The sequence below is a fragment of the Gorilla gorilla genome, chromosome 1 (assembly GCF_029281585.2).
Source record: "Gorilla gorilla gorilla isolate KB3781 chromosome 1, NHGRI_mGorGor1-v2.1_pri, whole genome shotgun sequence".
NCBI classification, from domain to species: domain Eukaryota; kingdom Metazoa; phylum Chordata; class Mammalia; order Primates; family Hominidae; genus Gorilla; species Gorilla gorilla.
Window position 1 is genome coordinate 155,696,371 of NC_073224.2, and position 23,037 is coordinate 155,719,407.

Genomic DNA, 23,037 nt, shown 5'->3' on the forward strand with positions numbered 1-23,037 from the left:
TCTGGGCAGGACAAGGGAGGATATTTGCAAAAACTTAAAACTTCCAGGGAGATGGGGGGAGGGGAACCCTCCTAGAGAGATTTTTAAAGTGAGGTTTTTTTAGGTTAATGCCATTTTCTTCCTGTCTTACTCGCTTATGACAACCCCAATGAAGTTTTAAGCTGGACTTTGGCAGTAATGTTAAGTAGAGATTTTCTCGGCCAACTTCATATTATTTAGGGTTCTATTCTTCCTTCACCTTGAACACAGATGTGCCATTCTCTGCTTGGATGCACGCAGAATATTCTTGCTCACAGAATAACTCAGTTGAAGCCCTGAGCATGTAAAAGGAGGGTGAGTAGTTAGTTGCACCTTACACATGCAGGGTGCTTTATAGCTCTCTTTACAAAGCACTTTGTACTTGATTGATTCATTATATAAGAACCGTAAAGCAACTCTGAGAGTTAGTCAGAGAAAAGCTAAAGATGCAGGGAGTTTTTTGTTTGTTTGTTTGTTTGTTTGTTTGTTTTTTGAGACGGGGTCTTGCTCTGTCGCCCAGGCTGGAGTGCAGTAGCGCGATCTCAGCTCAATGCAGGGATTTTTGTGTATCTGCATCTGCAGAGGTTGTTGGAGCCATCCTGTCTATTCGTTTCTTTCTCCAGCCTCTCTTAGCAGCTGGGAAGAGAGAGTGGAGAGAAAGAGGGATCAGGACAGATGTGGACACGGCAGAAGAAGAGGAGCCTGCTGTGACGGACTTCCTTGAAATGACAAACAAGTAAATATTTAAGGGAATAAGTAAAACCAAAAGAAGGACTCATGGGTTGGAAGAATGGAAGGAGAAGGAAAAGGCAGATGGGATAGGGATAGACATTGAAGATTGCAAACAGTCTAGTAGCAAAGAAAGCAAAAACAAACAGGGTTTTCAGAAGCCAGATAAACCTTGGATTCCTGGTGTTGTCACTTCTGAGCTATCTCTGTGACCTTAGGTAAGTTCTTTAACCTCCCCAAACCTCTTTTGCCTCATCTGTAAAATTAAAAAAAAAAAAAGTTCTGACTTTATCATGTGGCTGTGCCTATTAAAAAGAGACAGGAAGCACATAGTATAGTGCTGGGCATATGCTAGGCAATTAATGTTATCTACTATTGTTATCTGCAGAAATTCTCTTTGTGTTAGTATCAAAAAATAAATTGGAGTGGAAGTACCAGTTAGGAGGCTGTGACAATACTCTAAGCTACTGGCAATGATAGCTTGAACTACATTGACAGAAAGGCAACTATGTTGCCATATGAGATAGGGAAAACAGAGTACAATCAATTGGATGTGGGGAAGGAAGAACAAGAATCAAATTGGTTGTTATTTCTAGATTAAGTAGATGATGTTGTCATTTTCATAAATAGATACAACTGATGGAAAAACAGGTTTTGGAGGAAGATGACCACTGGCTTTCCTCATTTTGTTGTGCTTTGCTTTATTGCAGTTCACAGACAATGTGTTTTTGTTGTTGTTGTTGTTTATTTTACAAATTGACAGTTTTTGGCAACCCTGTGTTGAACAAGTCTATTAGTGCAATTTTTCCAGCAGTATGTGCTCACTTCCTGTCTCTGTCACATTTTGGGCATTCTCATAATATTTGAAAGTTTTTCATTTTTATTGTATCTGGTGTGGTGATCTGTGATCATTGATCTTTGATGTTACGATTGTAATTGTTTTAGGGTGCCACAGACCATGCCCATTAATCTATAAATGTTGTGTGTGTTCTGACTGCTCCACTTACCAGCTGTTCCCCTCCTCTCTCCCTCTCCTAGTCCTCCCTATTCCCTGAGACACAACAATATTGAAATTCAGCCAATTAATATCCTTACAATGGCCTCTAAGTGTTCAAGTGAAAGGAAGAGTCATACTTCTCTCACTTCAAATCAAAAGCTAGAAATGATAAACTTAGTGAGGAAGGCATGTCAGAAATCCAGATAAGCAAAAGTTAGACGTCTGGTGCCAAACACTTAGCCAAATTGTGAATGCAAACAAAAAGTTCTTGAAGGAAATTAAAAATGCTATTCTAACGCATACCTGAATGATAAGAAGTGAAACAGTCTTATTCCTGATATGGAGAAAGTTTTAGCGGTCTGCATAGAGGATCAAACCAGCCCCAACATTCCTTTAAGCCAAAGCCTAATCCAGAGCAAGGCCCTAACTCAAGGGTGGAGAGGTAAGGAAACTGTAGAAAAGTTTGAAGCTAGCAGAGTTTGGTTTCTTAAACGAGGTTTAAGAAAAGAAGCATAACAATGAAGTACAAGGTGAAGAAGCAAGTGCTGATGGAGAAGCTGTAACACGTTATCCAGAAGATCTAGCAAAGATAGATGGAGGTGGCTACAATAATCAGCAGTTTATCAATGTAGACTTAATAGCCTTCTGTTGGAAGAAGATGCCATGTAAGATTTTTCTAGCCAGAGAAGAGTCAAAGCCTAACTTCAAAGCTTCAAAGGACAGGCTTATTAGGGGCTAATGCACCCAGTGATCTTAAGTTGAAGCCAATTTTCATTTACCATTATGAAAATTCTAGGGCCCTCAAGAATTATGCTAAATTGACTTTACTTGTACTTTATAGATGAGACAAAAAGGCCTGGGTGACAGCATATCTGTTTACAACATGATTTTCTGAAAATTTTAAGCCTACTGTTGAGAACTACTACTCACAAAAAAAGATTCCTTTCAAAATATTAGTGCTCATTGACAATGCACCTGTTCAGCCAAGAACTCTGACGGAGATGTACAAGAAGATGAATGTTGTTTTCACGCCAGCTAGTAAAACATCCATTCTGCAGCCCATGGATCAAGCAGCAAATCTGACTCTCAATTCTTATTATTTAAGAAATCCTTTTTATAAGTCTATAGCTTCCATAGATAATGATTCCTCTGATGGAGCTGGGCATCATAATTGAAAGGCTTCTGGAAAGGATTCATCATCTTATATGCCATTAAGAACGTTCATGATTCATGAGAGGAGGTCAAAATATAACATTAACATGAGTTTGGAAGAAGCTGATTCCAAGCCTCATGGATAACTTTGAGGGGTTCAAGACTTCAGTGGATGAAGTCCCTGCAGATGTGATAGAAATAGCAAGAGAAATAGAATTGGAAGTGGTGCATGAAGATATGACTGAATTGCTGCAATCTCATGATCAAACTTGAATGGATGAGGAGGTGCTTCTTATGATTGAGCAAATAAAGTGGTTTCTTGAGATGGAAACTATTCCTGGTGAATATGCTATGAACATTGTTCAAGTGACAACAGAGAATTTAGAATATTTCATAAACATAGCTGATAAAGCAGCATCAGGGTTTTAGAGGATTGACTGCAATTCTGAAAGAAGTTTTACTGTGGTTAAAATGCTGTTCAATAGCATCACATGCTACAGGGAAATCTTTCATTAAGGGAAGAGTCAATTGATGTGGCAAACTTTACTGTTATCTTAAGAAATTGCCACAGCCACGCCAACCATCAGCAACCGACTACCCTAATCAGTTACCAGCCATCAACATTGAAGCAAGACCCTCCAACAGCAAACAGATTACAACTTGCTAAAGGCTTTAAGATCATTAGCATTTTTTAAGCAATAAAGTATTTTTAAATTAAGATATGCACTTTTTAAAAGATATAATGCCATTGCATACTGAATATACTACAATATAGTGTAAACATTTATATGCACTGGGAAACAAAAAAATGTGTGTGACTTGCTTTATTGCAGTGGTCTAGAACTGAGCCCACAATGTTCCCGAGGGGCCTGCAGTTTGATTTTGGACATGCATAACTTAAGGGTTTATCTGTGTGAATGACCAAGTGGAAGTTGGAAATGTGGATTTGGATTTTTCATGTAGAAATGGGACTTTGAGAGTCAATTACTTAGGAGAGGAAGTTGAAGAGCATGTGAAGAGGAAAAAGGGAGGACAGCAGGCATGGGCATGGGGAGGTGGGAAGTCAGATAATAATACCAGGCAGGAATTGGTTAAGGAGGAAAGGAAAGCTGCAGGGGTGTAGTGACATGGGGTGCAAGGGAGGATGGAGAGATGAGGAGCAGCTTCTTAACAGGTCAAATGCTCTAGAGAGGTAGCCAATGACAACAGAAACGAGGCCTCTGGATTTATAGATCAAGAAACTATTGGGATTGAACTGCTTCCAGGGTTTTTTTTTGGAAATTTACCAGAGTGATTTTGCTTGTCCCAGTGATTGGGGAGTGTATTAGTGCGTTTTCACACTGCTATAAAGAAATACCCAAGACTGAGTAATTTATAAAAAGGTTTAATCAACTCACAGTTCCACATGGCTGGGGAGGCCTCAGGAAACTTACAATCATGGAGGTAGGGGAAGCAGGCACTCTCTTCACAAGGTGGCAGGAAAGAGAGAAGTGCTGTGAAGGAGGAACTTCCAAACAGTTATAAAACCATAAGATCTCATGAGAACTCACTCACTATCATGAGAAGAGCCTGGGGGAAACTGCCTGCATGATCCAATCACCTGCCTCCCTTGACACATGGAGATTACAATTTGAGATGAGATTTGGGTGGAGACACAGAGCCAAACCATATGAGGGAGTGGGGCACTACTGGAATATAGTTGGTGGGGTCAAAGATTCTAGACATCTTCCATTGACCAGGACAGTCACGCAGAGCGAAGAATTGTCCTGCATCCTGTGTGACTTAGTTGTCCCACTGCTCAGCTCATTTATGTAGGTGAAAAATCTGTTTATAATTATCTGAGCCTAGAATCTATTTTATATATAAACATAAACTGTTTTCCACACAGTTTTAAGTTATATCAAATTTTCCTGGAATGTTGTAAATTGGATGGCAATATCATTTACGGAATTTGAATCACCAATACGGTTCATTTTGTGGCTGTCTCTTTCATGGTGATTCTGCATATGGAACAAGTATCTGACTACTTTATTGTGTCTTTTAGCTTAGGGATGCTTGAGCAGTTTCATGTTGGATCATGCAGTTTTATTATTATTATTATTATTTTTTTGAGACGAAGTCTCACTCTTGTCATCCAGGCTGGAGTGCAATAACGCTATCTCATCTCACTGCAACCTCTGCCTCCTGAGTTCAGCAGTTCTCCCGCCTCAGCCTCCCGAGTAGCTGGGATTACGGGTGCCACCACGCCCACCTAATTTTTGTATTTTAAGTAGAGACGGGGTTTCATCATGTTGGCCAGGCTAGTCTTGAACTCCTGACCTCAGGCAAATCACCTGCCTTGGCCTCCCAAAGTGCTGGGATTACAGGTGTGAGCCACCGCGCCTGGTGGATCATGCAGTATTTTATGGTAAATTACTTTATTTTGTACTTTATATTATAGTTAAGGTGTTGCTTTAATTTTAGAAAATTACATAGGTAGGTAGCTTATGGCTTCTACTTCACAATGGTAAAAAGCATATTGTTTCATATTTGTTATGAAAAGGGATCATTAAGATTGACAAGATGGAGAACTATTTATTCCTTCAGTCAATAAACATCTCTGGAGTCCCTACTCATTCTGGGTACTTGAGATACATCAATATATGAAACAGAAAAAGTTTATTGCCCTTTTGGAGTTAATATTGTAATGTGGGAGAGGCAGATGATAAATAATAAACATAAACAAAATAAGTAAATTCTCTATTAGAAAGTTATAAATGCTGTGAAAAATAAAAGGAGGATAAAGGCAGTTGGGAGTGCAGGAGAGGGTGTGGGTTGAAATGTTAAATATAGTGATCAGGGTAAACTTCATTGAGAAGGTGATAATCAAGGAAAGATCTGGAGTTGGTAAGAGAATGGCCTTGTGGATTTCTGAGAAAAGAAATAGCAAGGATGCCAGTGTGGTTGGATATGGGCAGGGGTCAAGTAGAATGAGGACAGGAAAACCCCGGGGGTGGAAACAAATAATGTAGGGCTTGTGGGCATTGCAAGAAATTTCAGCTTTCACTCTGAATGAACTGGGCAGCTGTTGGAGAGTTCAGAGCGGAAGAGTGACATCGTCAGGCATAGGTTTAAAGGATTATTCTGGCTGCTCTATCAAGGATAAATCTTAACAGGCAATGGTGGAAGCAGACTAGTCAAGATGCTATTGTAGTAATCCAGGCAAGAAATACTAGTGGCTTGAACTAGAGTGGTAGAAGCGAAAAGTGATGGTGTGGATGTGGAAAAGAAATCAAGAATTCTATAGGGCATGTTGGAAGAGTTTCAGGGGTTTGGGAGGGACGGAAGATGGAGATACATTAAAGTATGTTCAGGGCCTTATAGGAATGGGACTTGGGGGATGACCTAGTAGTCTGGGACTTCTTGTGGTGACTCACATAAACAGGGATAAAGGGTATAATGAAATCAGTCCCAGAGAAGGCAAGAAATAAAATGGTGAAGAGGTTGTGAGTGTGGGGGGTATTGATGAATGTTTGAGTTCCCTGACTCTGTGGATGGAGCTGAGAATCAGGTGGACTCTTGATCCATGTTGATGGAATGTTGAAGGCCTGGGGACAGGAGGACTCAGTTCCTAGGCCAATGCTTATTCATCACTCCTGTCAGGAGCAGGCTGGCTTGTTTAGAGTGAGTAGTCCTCTCTACCTCTGCTCTTGACCTTTTTGATGGACTTAGCCCTTTTGATGCAGTTGAGGATTGGGGCAAGCTGGTAATTAAGCACAAAGGCCCAGAAACAATGATGATTCAATAAAGTATATTCTAGAACACAGACTGAGGTAGACTTAAAATTCTGGAAATGGAGAAATTTTGAGAAATTTGGCAAATGGGGAATTTTGGCAAAGAAGGGCAGGAGAAAGTTTGGTCCTTAATGTGGAAGGATGCTCTAAGATTGGGGATAGCAGACAACTGTGTTTGTCCAGTGAAGTGAAGAAGCCACTAGATGCAGAAATGTGAAAATTCAGAACAGAGGATGTAACTGATGTAATATTTTCCTAGAGAAGAAGGAACTATTGATTGTTGATCTTTGGAAGAAAAGTGGCATAGTTTCTTCCTATAAGAAAAGAAAGAGGCCAGGCACAGTGGCTCATGCCTGTAATCCCAGCACTTAAGAGATTGAGGCAGGCAGATCACTTGAGGCCAGGAGTTCGAGAACAGCCTGGCCAACGTGGTGAAACCCTGTCTCTACTGAAATACAAAAATTAGCCGGGCTTGGTGGCAGGCACCTGTAATCCCAGCTACTCAGGAGGCTGAAGCAGGAGAATTGCTTGAACCCAGGAGGTAGAGGTTACAGTGAGCTGGGATCATGCCATTGCACTCCAGCCTGGGCGACAGAGTGAGACTCCAACTCAAAAAAATAAAAAATGAAAAGAAAGAAAGCAAATGGAATGATTTAGTAATATTGAGGGAAATTCTAAAGAGAAAAGGGGGTATAACATTATTTAAAGATTATTTTTATTTATTGTGAAAATACACTGTATGATAAAAAAATTAAAGCAATCAGAAACTTAAAATAGAAAGTGAAAATTCCCAATAAACCCATTCCTAAAATAATCCCTGTGAAATGGTATATATTGTCTAAATTTTTATCCTGTGCTTGTGACTTCTTTTTGTAAATGTTACATGAGGTATTAATCCATTCTTTCATTGCTGTAAAGAAATACCTGAGACTGAGTAATTTATAAAGGAAAGAGGTTTAATTGGCCCATGGTTCTGCAGGCTTTGTAGGAAGCAAAGCATGATGCTGGCATCTGCTTGGCTTCTGGGGATGCCTCTGGAAGTAAAATCACAGCAGAAGGCGAAGGAGCAGCAGGCACCTCACATCGCCAGAGCAGAAGCAAGAGAGAGTGGGTGCCACACTTTTAAACAGCTAGATCTCACCAGGACTCATTCACTATTGTGAGGACAGTACCAAGGGGATGATGTAAAACTATTAATGAGAAATCCACTCCCATGATTCAATCACCTATCACCAGGCCCCACCTCCAACATTGAGGATTACAATTCAACATGAGATTTGGGCAGGGAAACACATCCAAACCATATCATGTGAGTACCTAAAATATGAGTATTTTTTCTTTGCAGGCTCTCAGGTTAAATAATAAATAAAAATTTGTTGAGCTTCTATTATGTAACAGATATTATTGCATCAATCTTTTCAATAATTGTTATTCACATCTTCCATATAATATCTAATTTTTCTTGATTATTCAAGAATAAAAAGAAATTTGTTAAAGCCTCCTAACATTTATCTTGTTGTTTTCTCTTATTTCTTGAAGTTTTGCTTTATGTATTTTAATGCTGTTATTTGATACATAAGAATTTATACTAGTAATTTATTTATTGTGAGCTGTGTCATTTGCCATTACAAAGTGACTTTCTTTGTTCCATGTAATGCTTTTTAATAGCTTATTCTATCCCACTTGAAATTATTTGAATTAGATATGTTTAACCTTATCTCGATCATGTGTTTATTTTTTGAATTCACATTGTTCTTTTTTTCTCTTTGGCTTTACAATCTGTACTTTCTTTGCTTTTGTTTTGTCTTGGTTTTATTTTTATCTTCCTCTATATTTTAGTATCAAAGATTAACAAAGCTGGACTCTAAAGTGGCAAGGACAGACTTTAATCAGTAAGTAATAGAGACAATCTACAATAGAGTAATCAGAGAATAGAGATAAGCATCCAGCATGAACTGAACTCTGATTTGTACAGAGATGACCAACTAAAACAGGAGTAGGACAGGGGGTGAATGAGGGCTCAGGAGAGTCAGAGAAGTGAAACATAACAAAGGGTTCACATCACAAAGTGGTAAGGCCAGCTGTTTCTGGTAGGTGATAGTTACAAACACTAGGATTCTATCTTCCTACAGACTGGGAGACAGGGGCCCTATTCTTGTTGATTATATTTCAAATAAATGGCTTTTGGGTCCTTGAGAAAGACACACCTGAGTTGTAGGAGATACATGTACATCTCAAAGAGACAGAGGAAGGAGTCACAGTTGCAAGCCCTTTTTAGTAAATGTTCTAAGAAAGGGTGGTCAGGGCATACTGCCAGGTGTTGGCTCAAACAAATAGTAAGTTATTTGGCATTCTTGAGCTTTCTTAGTGAGGCACTTTAAAAGGAGCTAATGTCAACCTAGTGATGTGGCCTTGAAATGGTGGAGGAGAGAAAGTTCTTAAAAAAAAAAAAAAAAAGAAAGTATGTTAGTTTTTGTACAAGTCTTTACAGGCCAAGACTGATACCTTACCAAGAAGAGGGCTTAGAGGAGAAGGGCTAGTCTGGTCAAGGAAAATATTTGTCATTAGTTATTTATTGCTGTGTAACAAACTACCCCAAAACTTAGCAGCTTCTAACAACACACACTTATTATCTCACACTTTCTGTGGGTCAGGAGTCCTGGTGTGGCTTAGTTGAATCCTCTGCTTCAGGGTCTCTCACACGGCTGCAATCAAGGTAATGGACAGGGCTCTTCTCTCCTGATTTGGGGAGGATCTGCTTTCTCACCTATATGGTTGGAGGCAGGATTTGGTTCCTTATGGGCTGCTCAACTGAAGTCCTCAGTTTTTGTCACATGGGCTTCTCCATAGGGTAGCTCACAACATGGCAGCTGGCTTTATCAAAACAAGTGATATGTGGGGAAAAGTCAGAGTAAGAGTGTAAGCAAGACAGAAGTCCTAGCCTTCTATAGCCCAACTTCAGAAGGGAAATCCTATCACTTTTGTCACATTCTTTTTGGTAAGGGCAAGTCATTAGGTCTAGACTAACACAAGGGCATGAATGCCAGGAAGTGGGGACAATTGGGAGCTGTTTAAGAAGGCTACCTGCCACACTCTGGCAATTGGAGAGTTGTAAAGTCTGTTTTAAATAATATGCTTACATTTTTATTTTTCAATTAACTTTAGAAATGCAATGATGATGAAATGATGAAATCAGTCTACCTAAATTCTCTCTTTTCTCTTCCCACCTCTTAGTTTGGAAAGCAAATATGATTCTTGTTCCAGTCTATTGTCATCAAAATATTATGATTTATATTATGTAACTTTTTAGTATTAAAACAACTATATTTAATTTTATGACTTAAAATGCCAATTACTTAAATATTTGTAGTAGACTTAAAGCTCACGGCTTAACCTTTTGTACATCATGACTTTCTCATTCATGAATTTTATTTTATGGTTACTTATCTGTTTATTGTCTTAATTTTTTTTCCTGACAGATTTTTCAGAGGTGCATAAATGCTATTTTTCTTGAATTCTTGCATATTTGAGAATTTATTTCTGTCACAATTACACATGAAGGTGGTTAGACCAGATAAGTATTGGGGGAACCAGCCCCCAATATTTCAATGTAGGTTCTTTTCTATTTTCCCTAAGTGTTTGCCAGTCTAAGAAATAAAGGGAAAGAGCACAAAAGAGAGAAATTTTAAAGCTGGGTGTCCGGGGGTGACATCACATGTCATCAGGTTCCGTGATGCCCCCAAGCCAAAAAACCAGCAAGTTTTTATTATGGATTTCAAAAGGGGAGCGGGGTACAAATAGAATATGGGTCACAGAGATCACATGCTTCAAGGGCAATAAAATATCACAAGGCAAATGGGGGCAGAGTGAGATCACAGAACCAGGGAGAAATTAGAATTGCTGATGAAGTTTCATGTCCCACTGGGCACGCATTGTCATTGATAACATCTTATCAGGAGACAAAGTTTGAGAGCAGACAACTGGTCTGACTAAAATTTACTAGGCAGGAATTTCCTAATCCTAATAAACCTGAGGGCACTGCAGGAGACCGGGGCTTATTTCATCCCTTATCTACAACTGTATAAGACAGACACTCCCAGAGTGGCCATTTTAGAGACCGCCCCCTAGGAATGCATTCTCTTTCTCAGGGCTGTTCCTTGCTAAGAAAAAGAATTCAGACATATTTCTCCTATTCACTTTTGCAAGAAGAGAAATATGACTCTGTTCTGTCTGGCCCCGCAGGCAGTCAGGCCCAGTGGTTATCTCCCTTGTTCCCTGAAATTCGCAGCCATCCTGTTCCTTTTGGATGCCCAGATTTCATATTGTTCAAACACACATGCTCTACAAACAATTTGTGCAGATAACGCAATCATCACAGGATCCTGAGGCGACATACATCCTCAGTTTACGAAGATGACAGCATTAAGAGATTAAAATAAAGACAGGCATAGGAAATTATAAGAGTATTGACTGGGGAAGTGATAAATGTCCAAGAAATCTTCACAATTTATGTTCAGAGATTGCAGTAAAGACAGGCATAAGAAATTATAAAAGTATTCATTTGGAGAATGAATAAATGTCCATGAAATCTTCACAGTTTATGTTCTTCTGCCATGGCTTCAGCTGGTCCCTTCATTCAGGGTCCCTGACTTCCTGCAACAGATATGGAATGTTTTTTCTTCCTATGTTTGTTAGCCATTGCTCCATTTTCTTCTAACATTTAACATTGCTTAGAATATGCCTGATTCCTTTGTTTATGAAGATGACCTTTTTCCTTCTGCCTAGATGACTATAGGATTCTATTTCTTTTAGTCCTTAAAGTTCTAGAAAGAAAGCTTTTATTAAATTTGATTGGAATATGGTGAGCCTTTTCAAAATTCAATTTGAAAACTTACTTTAGTTCATAACATTCTTCTATTGTGTAATTTTTTCATTTCCATTTGCTCATTCACATCTTCAAAGATAAAAGTCACTCATGTTTTAGTTCTCCATTGTCCACAGTCTACAACTTTCATCTTCCTTCTGATCACCTTCATCCCATGTCATTTTCCACCAAATTCCATGTGATTATTTTCTTCAATAGCTTCCTCTTCATGTCCAATTTTCTGCAGTTTAAATTCTCTTCCTTGGTACTTTTAATGTGATTTTCAGTTATTTAATTTCTTCTCATTTGATTCCTCTGCTTTTCTAGATTTCTCTTATTTTTACTGTTGCATGGGTTCTATGATTTTTTTTTCTAGATTAAAAAAAAACTTACCTAAACTCTTTGAAGGAAGTCAAAGAGATCTAGTTGATTTGCTTAAGAATAAAGGGAGTGATTTTCCTGCTTTTCCCTCTGTTTACCTGAGTACCGTTTGAATCATCCACTTATAATGTAAGCTGGAGCACTAATGTTGATGGCTTATAATGTTTGGTTAGTCACTCAGTGATGGATGAGCTGGGTCAGGAGGAAAATTTGCTATGAATGAGGAAGAGACTCAGGAAGAGATTCATACTTTTTTTTTCCTACTTATTACCCACTTTTTTCCACAAAGCATTGGGAGGGAATTGTAATAATATAAAAAGCAATTTAAAAAACTAACATCAGAAAGAAAATACCAACACAAGAGGAGAAGAAAAAAATGAAGATATGTAGCTGTAGCATCCTACAAAGTTATTAAAATTAACTTACAATGAGATGTTTAAGCTTCCTGACAACCAAATCAAGAAGAAACATGTAATTAGATATATGATTCTCATTGACTCTAAAAGAAAACCTAACAGTTATTCAGGGGGAAAAATTTAACACTTACTTCTAAAAAAAATCAAATTAGGCATGATTTTTAGTGAATTTTATTTAGTGAATTCAACAGTTCCATTCATTAAGTCATTTCTTCTTGCTCTGCTTGGTAAAAGGTGAAAACATGGCATCAAAACACAGCCCAGAGAAAGTCAATTCTTGTATTTCTAAGACAGTAGGATCCAGGCTAATTTGGAAGATAAAATATCTCTGGAAGAACAGATAGTGTTAATAGATTGAATCATTTTCCTCAAAAAGATATAACCCCCAGAACCTCAGAATGTGACCTTATTTGGAAATAGAGTCATAGCATATGTAATTAGTTAAAATTAGTCCATATTGGAGTAGGGTGGACACTAATCCAGCAAGACTTGTGTCCTTGTAAAAAAGGAGAGATAAATAAAAGAATGCCATGTGAAGACAGAGAGACACAGAGGGAAGACAGAAGCAGGAATTGAAGTTGTGCTGCCACAAGGAAAGGAAGACCAGGGGCTACAAGAAGCTGGAAGAGGCAAGGAGAGATCTTCCTCGAGAAGCTTCAGAGGGAGTGCTGCCCTGCCAGCCCCTTTATTTCAGAATTCTGGCCTTCAGACTGCGAGAGAATAAATTTCTGTTGTTTTAAGCCACCCAGTTTGTGGTACTTTATTACAGCAGCCTTAGGAAACTAATACAGATAAACTGCATTTCAGTCAACAATGTTTTATAAATGTTAGCTCTCTCAATCAAGATTTGGTATGTGTTGGACAGTAGAAAGTTTGATAAGTGACTAAAGTAAGTTTTATGTGCTGATATTGAGGATAGATCCATATGCTTTAAATTTTAAACCTGCAAATATTGCTAAGGTTGACATCCTTGAGAACACTGGGACACCTGAGGTTCACACTTGGGCTGTTAGTCATCACACTACATGTGGGGAAGGGCCAAGTGTATACTTTAAAACAAGTCCAGGGTTATTGCTGCTGCTTCTTCTTCCTCTTCTTCTTCCTCTTCTTCTTCTTCTTCCTCTTCTTCCTCCTCCTCTCCTCCTCCTCCTTCTTCTTCTTCTCCGACTTCTTCTCCTTCTTCTGTTTCCCCTCCTTCCCCTCCTTCTTCTTCTTCTTCCTTTTCTTCTTCCTCAGTGTGGGATCTGTTTTATCATATGTAATAAATGAACATTACTGAGATGATTTAGTTTAGAAAGTTTACAAAATGGGTGATACCTATACTTACTATAAGAATTGGAGTGACATATATTATTAGCTATAAATCGGTTAGAAATGCATGATAATTTTAGGTAGTTGATATGCCAAGATTTATAGCAAAGTATGGATAAGGAAACCGAATTCTCTGTGGAAACCACCGCTAGTCATTGAAAAGTCATCACTGGAATACAGGATATGTCCTGTATTCCATGTCCTCTTAGATTTACAGATTTTTCCAAAAGTTGTCTTCTTTTCTTCCTTCCTTTATTTCTTCCTATCTAGAGGTTTTTATTCCTAGGCAGATGGTATTAAGAAGCAAAATTTGTACAGCCTCATCCCTTTATCCAAAGGTCAAACTTTTGGACATTCTCCAAAATACAGCAGCAGTCTAGAAATATGGAAAGAGGGGCAGGTCTCTGAGCATTAGAAAGAATCATAAACCTTCTGAATTAAAATAATGAAGTTTTTTGTAGAAGGATGACCAGTTGAAGACAAGCTCACTGACAAGGGAAAGATATATTAAACAGCAAATATAAGGTGATATTGGTTTACTTACAATAGTGGGTATCCTAAAGGAATCAGGCATCTAGGGACAGGGAAGGACTGAGGGATATGTTCCTTATGTCCCAAGGTATAAACAATCTGAAATAATAAAAATACAAGTAAAAATATAGAGAGGGGACTTCTCCTACTCTAAAAAACTTAACATGAGTAATAAAATATATAAATCTTTTAAATGCAAGGATAAATTTAAAAGTAAAATATATAGTAGAAATATAAATGCAAGGAAGAAGAAAAAGACCATAAAAATGTCTATCATATCTGAAAAAGAACAAAATAGAACTTATATAAATAAAAAATAAACAGATTGGAATTAAAAACTCAGTGGAAGAATTAACAGTAGACAAGACCACAGCCGAAGAGAGAATTAGAGAGTGGTAATTATAGACTGGAAGACCTTACACAGAATGCAGCACAAGGAGACAGAAGCTGGAAAATATGACAGAGAGGCTGAGGGGCTTGGAGGATAGAGTGAAATGCTTCAATGTCTGTAACCAAAGTTTTTTAAGAGGCAATAACAGAGGAGAGGATGAGGCAATAACTGAAGAGACAATGAATGAAACATTCTTAGAATTGATGAAAGATAACCTCAAATTCCAAAACCCCAAAAGATCCCTAGTAAGACAGATAAATCCCTAGTAAGACACACACACAGACACACACACACACACACACACACACACACACACACACACACACACACCCCAAACACATTGTTAGAAAACTTCAGAATGCCAAAGACAAAGATGACATGAAAATTAACTGAAGAGAGAATAAAATTACCAATAAAGGAATGGAAATTAGATAGTTGACTTCTCAGCAACAAAAACATAAGAAGACAGAAGATTGTGGGAAAATATTTTTAACGTATTGAGAGAGTAACTCTCAAATAGAATTATTTACCCATTAAAATTATTGGTCAGAATATGTTACATTATGCTTTGGTAAAAAATTAACTCTGAAACCTCTGTGGCCTCTCACGTCAATCAACAATTAACTCTGAAACATTTCACGTTACACATCCAGCATGGGTTGTATGGAGCTCTGCTCACACCATTACTAGGGACTCAGGCTGAGAGAGTGCTGCCCTCTGTAGCTCCAACATCCAGTGCTGTAGGGACTTGTGAGATCACTGCAGAAGGGAAAGGGGATGCGCAGGAGCACAGGTCCCAGCTGTCTTTGTCTAGTAGTGAAACTTATCACTTCTAGTCATAGTTCATTGGCCAGAATAAGTCACAAGGTCCCAAACTAACTGCAAGGGAGAGTGGGAAATATAGAGAATCACATGGATATTCAGTAATACTGACTTTCTCTGCCACGACTATTTTTCAACATAGGGATGAAATAGAGGCTGTTTAGATAAACACTTGAAAAGTTTAACATTAAAAAACTCTTAATAATGGAACTTCTTAGCATGTCTTCAAACAGAAGGAAAATGATCTGAAAAGGAAAGTCTGAGATACAAAAAAACACACTGAGTAAAGTAAAAGACAAACTGTTGGGTAAACATACTGCTGGTGAAAACCATATAAATAAATAATGAAGTGTAACTTGTGGGGTTCAGAAATAATAGCTGGTAAAGTGGAAGTGCTGATAGGCATTAAAACATTCTTAGCTCTTTGCATATTTGGGAAGATTATAAAGATTGTAAATGTAGAGTTTGTTAGGTTTAAGTATCCATGTTCTGATTTCAAAGGAACTGCTTAACAGAAGAGAAGTAAAGCCTATACCTTCAAAACTAGAGAGGGAAAGTTGGGACTTAAGAAATTTAATCTGCCAGGCGGCGTGGTGTCTCACACCCGTAGTCCCAGCACTTTGAGAGGCCAAGGTGGGCGGATCACCTGAGGTCAAGAGTTCAAGACCAGCCTGGCCAACATTGTGAAGCCGCATCTCTATTAAAAATACAAAAAAAGTTAGCCGGGTATTATGGTGACGGGCATGCCTCTAGTCCCAGTTACTCGGGAGACTGAAACAGGAGAATTGTTTGAATCCAGGAGGCAGAGGTTGCAATGAGTCAAGATCACGCCATTGCACCCTAGCCTGGACGACAAGAGAGAAACTCCATTTCGAAAAAAAAAAGAAAAAATTAATTTAATCAATTGAAAAGAGGCAAGAAGGAGAAAAAAGAAACAGGAAAGCCAGAAAAAATAGAAAGTTAAAAAACTGATGACAGGAGTAAATTTATCAGTGAAATAAACCCAGTTGAAGGGAAGCTGTGAGATTGGATTAAAAAAACCAAAATCTATTGGATAAAAGAAACAAAATCTATGTTTGTGCTTTCTATAAGAGACATACCTAAGACATTGAGAAAGAATAGTTGAAAGTAAAAGAATAGAAAAATATATTTTAAGCAAATATTAAGAAAAAAGAGTTGGAATGTCTATATATATAAAATGTAAAATAGATTTTATGGCAAAAAAACCTTATGATAGACAAAAGAGATTATTTAATAATGATAAGAGGTTTAACTCCCCAGGTGGAAAAAATTCTAAAGTTTAAAACTTGATAACCTAACTTCAATAAGATAAAGGGGAATTGACATACTTACAAGGAGATACTGTTGAATTCTCCACTATTGTGAGTCATTAAATATATATATCTCAATAATTGATAGGTAAAATGGAACAAAAGCATTAAGGATATGATTAATTTAAGCAATGCAGAAAGCTAATCTACTGAACATATATATTTCTACACTCCAAATTAAGGTATACAAATTAGTTTTGGTTATGCAAGAAACACTACAATAATTTATCATGAATTAGGCTATAAATCAAGTCTCAACCACTTTTAAGAAACTCATCTTAAACACATTATATTTTTGACCACAATTCAATTAATAAAGATATCTTTAGCTAAAAGGTTATGTTTTAAAAATTTAGAAAATTCAGAAACTTTTGAATAACTCATCAATCAAGGAGTAAATCATAATGCAAAATAGAAAATGTTTAGGATCAAACAATAATAAAATCCACTTTACCAACTTCACTAAAACAAATGGTTAAAAGACGCTTAGAGGGAATTTTAAGTCACAAATGCTTATACTAGAAACTAAGAAAGGCTGAATATTGCTGAGCTAAGCATTCATGAGAAATTATTTTAATAAATAGAATTAATTTAAAGAGAGCAGAAGAAAGAAGATAATAAGGATAAGCCTAGAAATTAATGTAATAGAAAAAAGTATAAAATAAAAAAGATCAACAATGCCAAAATTAAGGTTTTCGAAGAAGTGAGTAAAATTCCTTGATCTGGCCTGGTTGAACTAAAAGAAAGAAGAAAGAGGAAGGAGGAAGAGGAGGAAGAAGAAGACAAAGATGACAACAAAAATGTTAGGAATTAAAAAAATTCAGAGAAGTAAAAAAAATGGTAAACTAGTACAAACAACTTGGTATCACATTTGAAGATTTAGACAAAATGGTCAAATTATTAGAAAAAAAAGTAAGTTACCAAAACAAACTCGGGAAGAAATAGAAATTCAGAGTCATTGTAAAGTCCTTAAAGAAATTGGCCACCAACTTTAAAATCTTACACAAAGACCTGGCTCAGATGACTTTATAGGTAACTATTAATAAACACCTAAAAAACATAATTCCAATGTAAGGCACGCTTTCAAAAACTTGAAACAAGGAAAAACACCCCAATAAAAAATATAATGGCCTCATTCCATGGAAAAAATATGTATTATATATAGCAAACTATAGAAGGATGATACAAGAGGTAAAAAATGACAAACCAACTTCACTCATGAATGTAGAAGCAAAACTCTGCAAAAAAGTATAAAAATGTAATCCAGCAATGCACAGAAGATAACATATTATGATTAAATACATTATTTAAACAAATTGAGTTTACTCTTGGAACACAGGATGGTCTAACTTTAGAAAACCAAATGGATACAATTTGCTAAATTACAGATTAATAGAGAACAAACACGTGCTAATATGAATGGTTGCAGATAAATTATTCTATACAACTTATTTTTTATCCACGTTAAAACAAGCAAACAAAAACTCTTAGGCAACTGTGTAAGTTAAAGCAAAGGAAGGATAAACACATAATTTAGCAGGGTGGTTTGCCTGAGGAGGCAGGCTATACAGATTGTGGGGCATACATAGCAAACTTCTGTGACACTGGCATTTGCTTACCACACAAGGCTCTTCATGTTCTGGCCCCTCACCATCCCTCTAGTGTCACATCCATCCAAACCTTTAAACCCATTCTTTATTTCCATTTGTATGGATCTTCCAAAACCACACGTAATGGCACTTCACACCTCCATGCCTTAGTACACGTTGCTTTCTCTTGGCCAGAAATGCTCTTCCTCCCTTCCCCATTTAGCCAACTCCTACTCATCCTTCAAATTCTGGAACTTCATTTTACACCTTCCCTCAATATTGATTTAGAAACCTTCCCTTCTTCTGTAACATCCCATGCTTTCTTATGTCATGGCACTAATTGCACTACACCAAAACCTTCAGTTAGGTCTCCTCCTCTAGTAGTCTTTCATAATAGTAATGTGTTACTTATTGAGCATTCCAGGGAATTTACTTACATTATTTCTAATCCCCAATACAACTGTCAAAAGTACCTATCTTCAGCTACAATTTTAAGCTGAGGAAACTGAGGCTTAGAAAGTGAAGCAATAAGTCCATGGCCCTGTAATTATAATGGCAGCATTACACTCGCGTCTGTTTCTATAATGTCTTATTGACTCTGTCTCTCCATCACCAGGCACAGTGCCTGAGAGTTTCCTGGTTAGATGGATGTGGATGGATGCATGGTCTGGGTTGAAATAGATCCTAGTTTAGAAGACAAAAAAAAAAGCCAAATTTGAAGTCAGATGAAGACTTGTGCTTGAGTTCTGCCTCTACCTCTAGCTGCTAGGATAGGAGAGTTTCCAAACAGTTGAGCATGTTCAGATGTGATTAGTATGGCAAGTAGGCTTCCTGGGTTGGGGACGACTTTGTCACTACAGTCTGCAGATCAACAGAGAGGATGGAAAGAGAGTCTGAACTCAGAGGCAAGGAGCCTGTTGGTACAAGTTTTCTTTGCGGAAGAGCTATGTTGTCGCGCAATATTTATCTTAGATCCTTAGATGGTAAGATAATGATTTGCTATCTCTGTGTGCAGCTGTTACTAGAGAGATTGATTTGGGACTTGGTCTCAGTGCCGATTGCATACATATTGCCTGCCCTTTGGTTTGTGTCCAAGGCTTCTGTTTTCTGAAAATAGTACCTGATTCTGCCTCTGACTCAGTCCCTTTCTCCTCATATTCTCTCTGGTACATTAGTTCTAAGAAAATCAACTCATCTCTGATTGTTTGCTACATGCCTTTTTTGTGTGTGTGAAATTTGTGAGTTATTACCAAGATATTTAAACTTTCTTTTATTAATTCCTGGAAGTTGGTGTCATGTGAATCAGTGGAAAGATACACACTTTCTTGTTGCCTCTCTAATGATTTACAAAGTCCTGGGGCATCCTTTACTCTGAATCTTTAAATAATGTAACAGAATTCATCAACCCTTGGAATCCATTCCATTGCCATTCGGGGTGGGCTTCTGCCTCTGGATTAGCCTTCTTTTTTTTTTTTTTTGAGATGGAGTTTCACTCTTGTTGCCCAGGCTGGAATGCAATGGTGTGATTTTGGCTCACTGCAACCTCCGCTCCCTAGGTTCAAATGATTCTCCTGCCTCAGCCTCCCAGGTAGCTGAGATTACAAGCGCCTGCCACCACACCCGGCTAATTTTTTGTATTTTTAGTACAGGTGGGGTTTCACCATGTTGGCCAGGCTGGTCTCAAACTCCAGACCTCAGGTGATGCACCCGCCTTGGTCTCCCAAAGTGCTGGGATTACAGGCGTGAACCACTGCGCCCGGCCTGGATTAGCCTTCTTAACTTGCATTGACTTGCTAACCCCCTCTTTGCTTCCTCTCCAGGCACTCCTCTCCTTTAATATCTCCCTTTTAAGTGACTGTTTAATGGGGCTTTTCTGCAGCCCACATAACTGGAAGTGGTGATGCTGCACATTCTGAGCACCTGCTAAGCCTCCCTCTAAATTCTAGACAGTTGATGCCAAGTCTCCATTCAGTACCTTGAGTAGGATTCTGCACTCCTCACCCCTAGACTGTGAGGATTCAACATGAATGATTGATTTTTTAACCCTTTTTGTATTTTTATTGACTGGTTAGACTTTGGGCATTTAATTCCCTGTGATGCAAACTCTCTCAGTTGTACATACTTAAGTCTGTCCATATCTCACTGAATTACTGACTCAGTCAATATAGTTTTGGTTGCCTTAACCATGGAACCTGTTCTGTTTGCTATCTCTAACTATCTTTTCTCCCTAACAAGGAAACCAGGAAGTTGGGGGCAGGCAAATATCTGGTACATTCAGTGACTAACTTTCTTCTCTTTCCTTTTTTAATTTAGTATTTTATTATGAAAGTAATACATGCTCATCATCAGTAAATGGTTCAGAATTGGGGGATTTCCCAATCCCATCTCCTGCTAACAGTGTGTTAAGTATTCTTCCAGTTGTTCTCTAGTCATTTACTAAAAACAAAATAAGATGAAATCAAATAAGGTAACATAAAAATCACACAAAACACACTATATACACAAATAGAATACTACCAAAAACACTATTGTGTAATTTGACCTTTTTCATTTAATAATTATTGTGATCATTTTCTATATCAGTATGTTTGTCCATTTTTTTTCCAGATGTTTATTTCTAATGAATTGGACATTACATTTCCAAAGTTATAAGATGGCCAACAGACCATAAAAAGACAATTATTTAGTCTCCTGCTTGAAACCAACAGCTTCAGCAAACTGCTGGCCTTGAATCAGGACCAACCATTCTTTTTAATACATATGGAATACTTTTACTAGAACATTCTGGCTTCAAGGTATAGCAACCCAGCTCATATACTACTTTAAGCAAAAAAGATAATATTTATTGGTTCACAAGAGTAGGAGGAAGAGATGTGGGGTTGGCCTTGGAAGGTATCAGTCCAGGGACCCAGTGGTGTCATGGGGATGCCCTTTCTTTCCATTTCCAGATTGGTACTAATGATTTGTTTGGTTTCCTTCTTTTCTACAGCAAAGCATACTTATTTCATGCAATAGGGACAGAGGGTCACTCCTGCTGATATCTTGTTTTGCATCATCTCACATCTACCTACCTACTGGTTGGATGATCCTCAGCTAATTACCTCACTCCTCTAAACTGCAGCTGTCACATAAGCAGGTATTCTTGGGCTCTCTCTCCTTAGCTCTTTCTTGTGGTCCAGCCAGAATCATGCCAGGTGTGGAAACTGGAAGTCTAGAAAGAAAAGTTTCCCACTGCTCTGATGCAGGTCCTCCTCCTGGGTGAGGAAAACAACCACATCCTTGAACCTAGGGCAGCACCTTGGTGTCCATCTCCTCTTGCCTGTGCCTGGTCTTGGGATATTGGTGCTGGGCCTTCATTTTATTGGGTGCACCTTTGAGAGCAGATGAAGAGCTACCAAATTATAAATCCCTGATTGGGTGTCTCTCTCAATAATGAACAGCTTAGGAACCCTTCTACCTTGTTTCTGGGGCCAAGGCTACTCTTCTCACAGGAGTTTCCAGAGTTATGTTTCATTCTTATAAAATTATGCTTCAGAAGCCATAATACATGGGTGCCCACTGGTGAGGATTTCTTAAGATAAAGATCCTGGGCTCTACCCCTTGAGACTGAATCAGTAGGTCTGGGGTAAGGCCTAGAATTTATACTTTAAAAAAGTAACACACCAACTTTCAGTTCCAGTCTGGCATGTAAGAAGCTTGGAAGTTGTCACTCAGCCCTAACAACAAGTAAAAAGCTGAATAAGCCAGGCGCAGCAACTCTCATCTGTAATCCCAGCACTTGGGGAGGTTGAGGCGGTTCCAATCACTTGAGCCCAGGAGTTCAAGACAAGCCTGGGAAACATGGTGAAACCCCATCTCTACAAAAAAACACAAAAATTAGCCTGGTATGGTGGCGCATCCCTGTAGTCACAGCAACTTCGGAGGCTGAAGTGGAAGGATCACTTGAGCCCAGGAGTTGGAAGTTACAGTGAGCCATGATAGTGCCACTGCACTCCAGCCTGGGTGAGAGGGTAAGACTCTGCAACAACTCTTTTTAGATCTCTAAGAGAGGTTAGATTATAGGGCAAACTGCTGTCCCCCAAATTGGAGAGACCAACAGGGGAATACAGAGAATCACAACTCTGTGAGCAGGAAACCATGAGTAGTAACCTCTGCAGCAACCGGTGCCCATGTAGGAAAATCTTAACTGTAATTGATGAATTGCTGGAGGCTGAGTGTGGGCAAGTCAAAAACTCCAGGGGGGCTCAGTCATTAGGAGACCCCCACATTTTTGTGTTTTACCTTTAGAAACTCTACCACACCCCCACAGTGAATATTGGAGAAAAATCCTGTCATGCTTCTGCCAGGGGAAGGGGAAAAGAACTATTTAAAAATACACCAGAACACTCTGTTCTTCTGAACGTGGTCTGGTCTTAGGAGGAACTGCTTAGCCAGAGCCTAACCTTCAGGGGTTTTACCAACGCCTAACTGACCTGGAAGAAGGGAAATACCCAATTCTAAGTAAACTAGGAATAGAGGGAAATTTCCTCAACTTGATAAAGAATATCTGAAAAAAACAAAAACAAAAAAAACCCAAACACCCTACAGTTAACATCATACTTAATGATGAGAAACTTGAAGCTTTCCCATAAAACCAGGAGCAAGGAAAAATGTTTCCTCTCTCCACTGCTTCTGAAGAGCAGATGAAAAATTCTAGATAATACAGCAAGAAAGAAAAAAGAAACAAAAGGTA

General features: G+C 38.3%; 1 long non-coding RNA gene and 1 other non-coding gene across 2 annotated transcripts; one reads left to right on the forward strand and one right to left on the reverse strand.

Annotated features, from left to right (window-relative positions):
• Positions 1–104: 104 nt before the first annotated feature.
• On the forward strand, positions 105–21,044 carry LOC129524718 (uncharacterized). The gene is made up of 3 exons (XR_008668597.2): positions 105–333; positions 642–754; positions 20,913–21,044. It is a non-coding gene; the product is annotated as an uncharacterized lncRNA (long non-coding RNA).
• Positions 20,911–21,047, reverse strand: LOC115932354 (small nucleolar RNA SNORA2/SNORA34 family). Its single transcript, XR_004068642.1, has one exon. It is a non-coding gene; the product is annotated as a small nucleolar RNA SNORA2/SNORA34 family (small nucleolar RNA).
• Positions 21,048–23,037: the final 1,990 nt, after the last annotated feature.